Here is a 10194-nt window from a genome sequence, read left to right as displayed (position 1 = left end):
TATCTGATTAATTTGATCTCTGATCACCCAGTTGGCAGCTGATAATATTCTGAGGCCCAGCAGGGTGGTGTTAGCCAGTGAGTGACTATGGCAAGGCTTAGCAAGCAGGAGCAATAGTGGTAGGTAGCTTACAGGTGGTTCTTTCCAGGATTCTTCTCTGCTTCTTTGTAATGAGTTGTAAGGAAGACCACAAGCTATGCCATGGTGAGTGCAGGGTGTTCAGAGATGATCTGATGAGCTGTCATTTCTGCTGGAATTTTGATGGACCATGAGCTAGGCTATGGTTCTGTTTGTTTATGTTGTGACTTGTGCAGTACACATTGGAGTGTGCTTTTGGTATGCAGTGGGAAGACAGATTGGAAAACTGAAATTTCATTCCACTTTAAAGTTTGTAATATAAATGTTTCAAATAGTTTAAAAGGTGGTAGAACTATGGCGATGTTGATTTTCTTTTGGCAATACATGATTAGAATGCTACTAACTTTCAGTTTTCACCAGTCACAATGATATGATTCCGTGATGTTTATTTCCAGGGATAAAAGGAGCACCAAGGTTTCTTAGTTGTGCATGGTGTTGGGCAGGTAGATGAGGCAGAATCTATATTTTGTGATACAATCCTTGTGACAGGAAGCAGATATTAAATTATTCTATTTTTCTAAATATTTTTCTAAATAATTTATCTTAAATATTGTTCACATTCACGATTGTTATAGCTTTGATGTAAGTTTTTTTTTGAGTGTTGTGTTTCTCTGTCTTTGAACTCACAGAGATCTGTCTGTGTCTGCCTCCGAAATGCTGGGATTAAAGATGTACACCACCACTTTCCAGCAAGAAGTCATATTATGTCAATCTTTGTATTATTTTCTTATAATCTTATTGATCACTCTTAGTGTTTCCACTATGAATGCAGCTTTGGTAATCAGCTTTTCTGTTATAAATTGTTGGAAATTGTTATTGAATTGTATTCATTTTATCCTGCAAATTTACTATACACAGCATCTTTGTTTTTAGGTATCAAGTTCCCAAAAATGAATTATATGCTTCTTTATATACTTTGGTTTTATTTTTCATGTTGCTGATAATCTGCGAAATACTTTTGGTTTATTGGATACAATGTCTTTGTATGTGGGTTTTGCTGATTTTAGGTTATCTGTTGCTTTAGTTTTTGTGCATGAAGGTAGCTTTCTTGGTTTTGGGGTTTTCCTTCTAGTACTTTCTGTAAGGCTGGGTTTGTGGCTATGTGTTGTTTAAAGCTGGTTTTGTCATGGAATATCTTGTTTCCTCCATCGATGGTGATTGAAAGGTTTGCTGGGTATAGATATCAGATATCTTTTATTGCATCTGTGGTATTTTAGTGTCTGCATTGCATCTGCCCAGGACCTTCTGGATTTCTTTGTTTCTATTGAGAAGTCGGGTGTACTTCTGATACGTTTACCTATATATGTTACTTGACCTTTTTCCTTTGCAGCTCTCAATATTCTTTCTTTATTCTGTATGTTTTGTGTTTTAATTATTATCTGATGATGTGAATATTTTTGATCTTGTCTATTTGGTGTTCTTTATCTTCTTGTACTTCCATAGTGATATCCTTCTTTAAGTTGGGAAAGTTTTCTTCTATAATTTTTTTGAATATGTTTTATGTGCCTTTTATCCCTATTATTCTTAGGTTTGGTCTTTTGATGTCTTCCCAGATATCCTGGATGTTTTGTGATTCTCTCTTCCATCTTTTCTATTCTGTTGATTATACTTCCTTTTGTAGTTTCTATTCATTTACCCAGATTTTCCATGTCCAGAGTTTCCTTGGTTTGTGTATTGCCTCTATTTCAGTCTTTAAGTCTTGAACCATTTTCTTCCAACTTTCTTAAAAATCCAGTTTGTTTGATTTTTTTTCTTGGTTTTCTTGAGTTTCTTTGAGGGATTTATTAATTTATTCCATTTTTTTTGTTGTTTTTTTCTCCCTTTTTTAAAGGGAGTTTTTAATTTCATTTTAAAGGTCTCTTTTCTCTTCATGAAGTTATGTTTAAAATCATTTTCTTCTGCTTTTACTTGGTTAGGATGATCAAATTTGCTTGCTCTGTGATCACTTGGTTTTGATGGTTGTTTATTAGGTTGTTGGATAAATTCTTGCATTGATGCCTACCCATCTCTTCCTTCAATTGATGCTGGCAGTGTCTTTGCATCTTGGTCCAATTCTTACAGTGGCTGATATTGGGAACTGTTCTTGGTCTGCTCTGTGTCTCAGGGAGCCACTGAGGTCTCCTTTAGCATGCTTTCTTGCTCTATTCTCCTGGGTTGCTCTCACAGCATGTGCTTTAGAGTTCCCCTCTTGTTCCTCTCATCAGAACCTCTCCTGACGTCTGTTTCTATAACCTGCATCAGGATAGTGAGAACCTCTGCTGGGGTCCTCATCACTCACAACTTGGTCCTCTCTCTCAGTATTGTAGCAAACTATTTTTGAGTTCCACTGAAGTTGCAGGATATGTAAATTTTGTTGCAAAATGGTGTTTATTGTTTGTGGGCATCCAGTGGTTCTCCTTTGTTGCTCTCCACAGTATGTGTTAAGGTGAGTCATTGAATCTGGAGTTTGCTTTTTTGGCTAGTTTGGCTGTCAGGTCTCCAGGAATTTTTCCCCTGACTCTGCCTTTAGGGATTACAGGCAGGCTACCTTATCTACTGGTGTTTTTCCTGTGGGTTCTGGGCATTCAGGCTCAAGCTTCCTTCTTGGCTGGCAAGGGCTTTGCCTACTGAGTCACTGCTCTAGCCCTCAAAGAACCTTTGACTTCAGGTCACCGTCTTCAGTATAAAACTGTGGCTCCAGAAATGCTTGCTTTCAGAACTAATTTCTTCTTTTTTTAAATTTATTTATTTATTGGGATTTCTGCCTCCTCCCCGCAACCGCCTCCCATTTCCCTCCCCCTCCCCCGATCAAGTCCCCCTCCCTCATCTGCTCAAAGAGCAATCAGGGTTCCCTGACCTGTGGGAAGCCCAAGGACTGCCCACCTCTATCCATGTGAACATCCAAACTGCCTAGGCTCCCCCAAAGCCAATACGTGCAGTAGGATCAAAAACCCACTGCGATAGTTCTTGAGTTCTCAGTATTCCTCATTGTCTGCTATGTTCAGCTAGTCCAGATTTATCTCATGCTTTTTCAGACCCAGGCCAGCTGGCCTTGGTGAGTTCCCGATAGAACATCCCCATTGTCTCAGTGTGTGGGTGCACCCCTCGTGGTCCTGAGTTCCTTGCTCGTGCTCCGTCTCCTTCTGCTCCTGATTTCTGTGAGCTAATTTGTTTTGTTTGCCCTCAGACCTTATTGCAGATGTCACCTACTATAGCAATCCTTCTGAATCCTGAGAGGTCTAGTGGGGCTTAACACCAACATAAACCTCAATAAAAAAAGAAACAAAGGGTTCATCGAACTCATTCTTTGGAGATTTCTGTTTATAGACCTGAGGTAGGGCCTGCACAGATAATTAGAAATACATAAAAACAGGTTTCTCAACGGATAGCTAAAAATTAGGACTAATGATGTTTTTCTTTGGCTCATTGTCAAGATAAAATAAGGTAACTTACAAAATTGTGTAGTTTATGACTGCAGTTTAAATAACTGCAGTGGGCCGGGAGGTGGTGGCGCACGCCTTTAATCCCAGCACTCGGGAGGCAGGGGCAGGAGGATCTCTGTGAGTTCGAGACCACACACCAAATGGGCTCAGTTCAAAGCTTGAGATTTAGTGTTTGGTGTTGTAAATGCTTCCGACCCCTTCAGGAAAGATCTATGTGTCAAATAAATTATACTAGGTTAGGTTAAATGGTTTTCAGAATTTTTTTTAACAGAGGTTTGTGAAATATCTGAATTTTTCTTTTGTTAGCAAAAATGTTGATGCACTTGTCATTGTGAGTGGAATAATTATTTAGTTTAGTTTCTATGTAATTTCTTATACTGCCATGTATTCTTTATGACTCTCCCACAGCTGCCTGACTCCCTATTTAGATCTGTACATAGTTTGAAGGAGCACATCTGTCATCATCCGGCATATAATTAACAGCGTGTGAAGTGATGTTGTCTGAATTGCCACACAGGAATAATGGTTGGGTGATTTGAGGTGACCCCAACTGTCCTTTTCTGAAGGATAGTACATGATGGTTGTTAGTGCACTTCACCCTTCTCATTCAGAAGGAAGCAGCCAAGAGTCTGCATGCCTGGATTTTGTTTCTTTACTATTTAGCATGATAATTTTTTACATTTGTTTTCCTTGTATTCTAAACTAAAACCAGTTTCCGCTGGCATTTGTTGACATCACATTGGCTTCAGGCATTTTGCTTATGTAATCTGTAATTGAGTTACCAGGAGCCAGACTCAATCAGAGTGGTAAAGTCATTTAGCTCGGTGGTAAAGTCATTGCTTGGCATGTGTGAGTCCCAGGGTTTAGTCCAGTGCCATGTAAACAAAAACAAAGAGCCAAATCCCAGAGGAACTTATGTATTAGTTGAGTATTTGGCAATGGATGGATTTAAGGTGTTACAAGTCAGAGTCCCTAAAATGTGGTTTGTAAATTTAATGAACTTTGAATTGACAAAAATAAAGCAGCAGTGTTGGTAAGGAAAACTGAAACCCTTGACTTCTCAGTAAGGTTTTTCCTGAATAGAGCCTTGGAAAGAAATGCTTAAGGCACAGAAGCAAAGATGCCAGGAATGCTTCTGTAGATAGTTCCGTCTCCATGGTACCTTGGTTCCTGCTGGTCCCATGCTCTGCCACAGGGTGCACTGGCAGGTGGCAGGTGAGTTCCAACAAGAGAACAAGCCTTGAAATTGTAGTTGGAGGCTTGTAATTGTGGGTAATTGTTTTAGCTCACTGTGCCTGTGTCCTTACCTGGGAAGAGAATAGTAGTAAGAGCCTCCAAGGCTGCTGGCTGCCCACTAGGCTGCTGTTATTTTAACTGTTTCCTTTTGAAGCCAACTGTCAGCAAATCCATTTTTGCTGTTTTTCCTTATGTTTGCCATTTGAGCCTCAGCTTATTCAGAGATCAAATCACTACATTGACTATCCAGAGTAGTTTTTCACTTGAAATGCTAAGATTTATGGGAGAAAAGTGCAATTTATGTAATTAATGCTCAAATCTAGTTCAAGGACTAGTCTCAGTCTTGCCTAGAAGGTTTTAGAAATGCAGTCTCTGGTTCAGCCTTAGCTCTCTTGGAAGGAGGAAGCCGAGGTTGATAGTTTGTATATGCAGTGTCAACATCTGGGACAAGGAAGCTGCAGTTGAACTGCACACAGTGGTTTCAGCTAAATGGTCAGAGTTAGTCAAAGTCTCTGAATTTAGACCACTGTGTGCTGGATAGTTTACTGGCAGCTTGAAATAAGCTAAAGTCATGTGAGATTAAATTTTAAAAAGGGTCTCCATAAGATTGGATCCTATGCAAGCTAGTAGGACATGTTGTTGCCTCATGCTATGTACTTGATAATTGCTTTAAACTCCTAACCCTCCTTCTGCTGCCCAGTGCTGGGTAGGTAGTCCTGCAACTCCTTCAGGACTTGACTGGTCTGTGAAAAGGATAAATAGACCAGGTAGTGAGTGACCTCCAGTATCTCTGTTTTTTATTGTTGCTTGTAAAGGAAAAATAATCTGTGCAAGAACTGAGTACATAGGTCAAGCTTGAAGCTGGTAGATTCACAGTGCAGAAAGTGAGAGAAAGGACAGTGGTTTAGAAGGTTCCTACTTCAACAGTAGTTGAGATTAGCAGTATTTAGCTATGTAGTAATTACCTAATTAGTAATTAGGTAATCAATTTTAGATGCTCCATAAATGTCCCGGATGGCCATTTCTTGTTTTCCACATGCCATATAATCAAGAATTTGGATCAAAAACATATCTTGTCATAAAGCCAAATTGCTATAGTTACAGTAGTTCAACCAAAATAGATCTGAGTAAAATGTGGCCCTGTCTAACAGGACTGTTTTTACTGGTTTTAAATATACACCCTGAGATAAACGGTTTGGGAAATCTTTGATGTGCCCTAATATAAATCCCTAGTTACTGAATTACATGACTATTAATCCTGTTTCAACATTCTCTTTCCTATCCCCAAGCCTTACCATGACACCCCTAATTATCTTCTAATTTGTGGCTGATCTTATATATTTTGAATTTCCAAGTGGATCTATATGTTTTTCTTAGGGTTTACTTTGTTACTTAGCTTCTAGGATCATGAACTATAGGGTCAATATCCTTTGTTTATAGCTAATATCCACTTATGAGTGAGTACATAATACCATATTCATCTTTTTGGGTCTGAGTTACCTCACTCAGGACAGTGTTTTCTAGTTTCATCCATTTTCATGCAGAATTTCAAATATCTTTGTTTTTTACCACTGAGTAGTAATCTAAGTATATGAATTCCACATTTTCTTTATCCATTCTTCAGTTGAGGGGTAATCAGGGTGTTTCCAGGTTCTGACTATTACAAAAAATGCTTCTATGAACATAGTTGAACATATATCTTTGTAGTATGATTGCGCGTCTTTTTGTTATAATGCCAAGAGTGGTATTTCTGGATTTTTGGGTATGTTGATTGCCAGTTTTCTGTGAAACAGCCATAGTGATTTTGAAAGTGGTTGCACAAGTTTGTATTCTGAATAATTATTTCACATCCTCTTTAGCTTACAGTATCATTGGTGTTTTTGGACTTAGCCATTCTGACAGGTGCTCTTATATTGTTTATATATGTTTCTTGTACCACTGATCTCTCCAAGATCTTCATCATGAAGGTGTATCAGATTTTGTTAAATGCTTTTTCAACATCTAATGAGTTCGTCATACGGTTATTTTCTTTCATTTTATTTACATGATGGATTAAATCAATAGATTTTTTTTATGTTGTACCATTCTTGCATCTCTGGGATCAAGCTGACTTGATAATGAAGGATTTTTTTGATGTGTTCTTGTATTTAGTTTGCTAGCATATTATTGAGTACTTTTGCATATCTATGTTCATAAGTGAGATTATTATTAAAAAATATTTATTTATTATGTATACAATATTCTGTTGGTGTGTATGCCTAAATGCCAGAATAGGGCACCAGACCTCATTACAGATGGTTGTGAACCACCATGTGGTTGCTGGAAATTGAACTCAGGACCTTTGGAAGAGCAGGCAATGCTCTTAACCACTGAGCCATCTCTCCAGCCCCTGTGAGATTAATTTTTAATTCTCGTTCTTGGTTGAGTCTTTGGTTTTGGGATAAGGGTAACTGCAGTCTCATAAAAAAGAGTTTGCAATGTTCCTTCTGGTTCTATTCTGGAGAACACTTTGAGGAGTGTAGGAAGTTCTGATAAAATTCTGCATTAAAACTATTTGTCCCTGGGATATTTTTGTTTGTTTTTCTTCTTCCCTAAATTGTATAGTTGATTTCTACCTCCAGTTCTTATCCCACCTTCCTCTGAAGAGGTAACACTAACTACCATTATGGAATTGTGCTAACTGCTATTGTCTTGAATCCCAGCTAGGTGGTCCTAGCTATTGATGGACTCTGGGTGGCAATAATGAGCCCCAGTAGTAGGAAGTTTACAGGTTCTTTCAGTGTGGTCCCATATTTTGATATGGCACAAAAGCCATTAGCCCTGTCTGAGCTGATCACGTAGCTCTGCAGACAAGCTGTCTCTGCCCTGAACAAAAGCCAGGATGCCTGCTCCTAGCTTCTTTTGTTAAAATGTGGATTACCTGAGAAGAAATGTTTGACTGAAGCTGATGACTTAAGAGTTCAGACGTTTGGTGCTTCCTTTCTTTTGTAATTTGGAAGGTGTCTTATAGAGATGCTAATTCAGGGCCTACCTGACTGCTACATGCGGATGTGACTTGTGCCCCCGCACCTAGTAAAAAATCTGCCCCCTAGAGCTCCGGAAGGCAGTCTAACAGACAAAGAGCCTGTGTTCTACTCCCTGCTGTGCAGTGCAGCTTCAACTGAAAGAAAAAAGCCAGACGTAAATTAAAGTAGCCTCTGAGGTAAGCAGGTTAAGATGCTTTTTCATTTCATAATTTTGCCTTTTTGTTAATAGTCTGCTGTTTGTAGGCAAGTGAATTCGTATCCAAGGTGGATTGATTTCAGTACTGTGCCTCTAGTAAAGTTTAAAGTCAGAGATTGTGATGCATTCAGAAGTTCCTTGATTGTACAGGATTTTAAGATTTTTCAGGCTAGCCTGAGTTTTTATCTTTTCTCACAAGGTTAAGGATTGTTTTTTCAAAGTCTGTGAAGAATTTTGTTACAAGTTTAATGGGCATTTGCATTAGATCTGTAGATTGCTTTCAATAACATTGTCAATTTTGGTATGATTGGTGCTATCTTTACAAGAGAGTAGGAAATCTTTCAATTTTCTGTTGGCTTAAATTTCTTCCTTCAGAGATTTAAAGTTCTTGTTATACAAGTTTTTCAATTTGTGTGATTAGAGTTACTAAAAAATATTTATGGTTTTTGTGACTATCTCATTTATGATATATGTAGAGGAGATACATTTGAGTTGTTTTCAGATTCTGTGTATGATAAAGTAATTCTGCTATGAACATGGTTAAGCACGTGTCCTTGTTGTATGGTTGAGCCACTTTTGTATATAGGCCCAGAAGAGATAGCTGAGTTTTAACGTGGTTTGTTGCCTAATTTTCTGAGAATTCAACAGCAGTGGAGGAGTTTCTCTTAAACATAAGTTGTGAGTTTTTTTTTTAAAGTTTAAGTTCCATTTTATTTTTCCAAGGTGTTTTCTTCTATCTTTATGAAGCCACTTTACATGGGTTTTGGTGGAGGTCGTGGTGCCGCACCAGCAGGTCTAAATCGTGGTGGGGGTGTTCGGTCCTTCCGAGCTTCCCGGGATCGATTCCTGACTACCTTGCTATGAATATCACAGCTCACACAGTAATGCAGCTTGACATAGAGTTTGGGGAGCACATAGGCATCGAAGACACTTGCTTCGGATATATCCCTGACGGCAGCCGCCTCTACGATGTTCCTAATGACGAACTTCTTAATGGCCTTGTCCTTGGGCACACAGCGGGCGCAGTTAGTGCAGCGAATTGGCTGCACATGGCCGCGGCCCTTTTTGGCACGACCGTTGTTTCTCCTTTTTGGTCATCTTGCAGCCAATTCCCGAAAGAGGCAAGTTGTGAGTTTTTGATCTTGGTCATGTTACAGAGATAAGATGGAGTCTCAGAGTTGTTTTGATTTGCATTTTCCAATGGTTAAGCATATTATATTTGAGCAATTTTTGAATGTTTTCAGTCATTTTAAGTTCATATAAAGTTATGGTAAAGAAAATTATGAAATTATGAATAATTGAAGAGCTGGTACTGACCGGCTAAACATGCAATTAAGAATAATTCGGAGAGCTGGTATTGACCGGCTAAATATGAAATTATCAATAATTGGGAAAGCTGGTTTTGACCTGCCAAACATGAAATTATGAAAATTGGGAGAGCTGGTTTTGACCGGCTAAACATGAAGTTACTGTATTAGAAATCTATAGATCGGTATTGACTGATGATGTGGAAAAATCATGATTGTGAGTTGCAGCGATTGAGAATTGGCTGAAAGAGAGATTGACTATGAATGTTGAGTTGATACGCATGCTGAGAAAGTAAACTCTGAATGATGTTCTGTACCAGCGGAGGAAACATTTTCAACTCAGGTGATTCTACTCTCCTTTAAGATAGGAGAATATAGTCTTTGGGAGCATAATTATACATGAAGCATTGTGATGCATCCTAACAAGATATGGCTGATACACAGGGCCTGGAAAGTATATTTATCTCCACTAATCTCTTTACAGAGGTCTTCAGTCAATGACGGGTGTGAGGCTTCTCCCCAGATGCCTAAGACAGGGGCTTGCATAAAAGATGCCTGCTCCAATGACGGGAAAATTTGGGTAAATGAGGACTTTGCCCAAGTCAGGCGCGACATATCTGCCTTGTTGCAGAAGCACAGGGTTTATTAAAATTAATAAGAGAGAGTGGATTGTGGGCCCATATTTCGGTATGGCACAAAAGCCATTAGCCCGGTCTGAGCTGATCACGTAGCTATGCAGACAAACTGTCTCTGCCCTTAACAAAAGCCAGGATGCCTGCTCCTAGCTTCTTTTGTTAAAATGTGGATTACCTGAGAAGAAATGTTTGACTGAAGCTGATGACTTAAGAGTTCAGACGTTTGGTGCTTCC

At 38.9% G+C, this 10194-nt stretch overlaps 1 pseudogene; it reads right to left on the bottom strand.

Annotated features, from left to right (window-relative positions):
- Window positions 1-8701: 8701 nt before the first annotated feature.
- Window positions 8702-9109, bottom strand: LOC142839011 (small ribosomal subunit protein eS26 pseudogene; annotated as a pseudogene).
- Window positions 9110-10194: the final 1085 nt, after the last annotated feature.

The sequence above is a fragment of the Microtus pennsylvanicus genome, chromosome 20, assembly GCF_037038515.1.
Source record: "Microtus pennsylvanicus isolate mMicPen1 chromosome 20, mMicPen1.hap1, whole genome shotgun sequence".
NCBI lineage: Eukaryota > Metazoa > Chordata > Mammalia > Rodentia > Cricetidae > Microtus > Microtus pennsylvanicus.
This window is presented reverse-complemented; position numbering and strand designations above follow the sequence as displayed.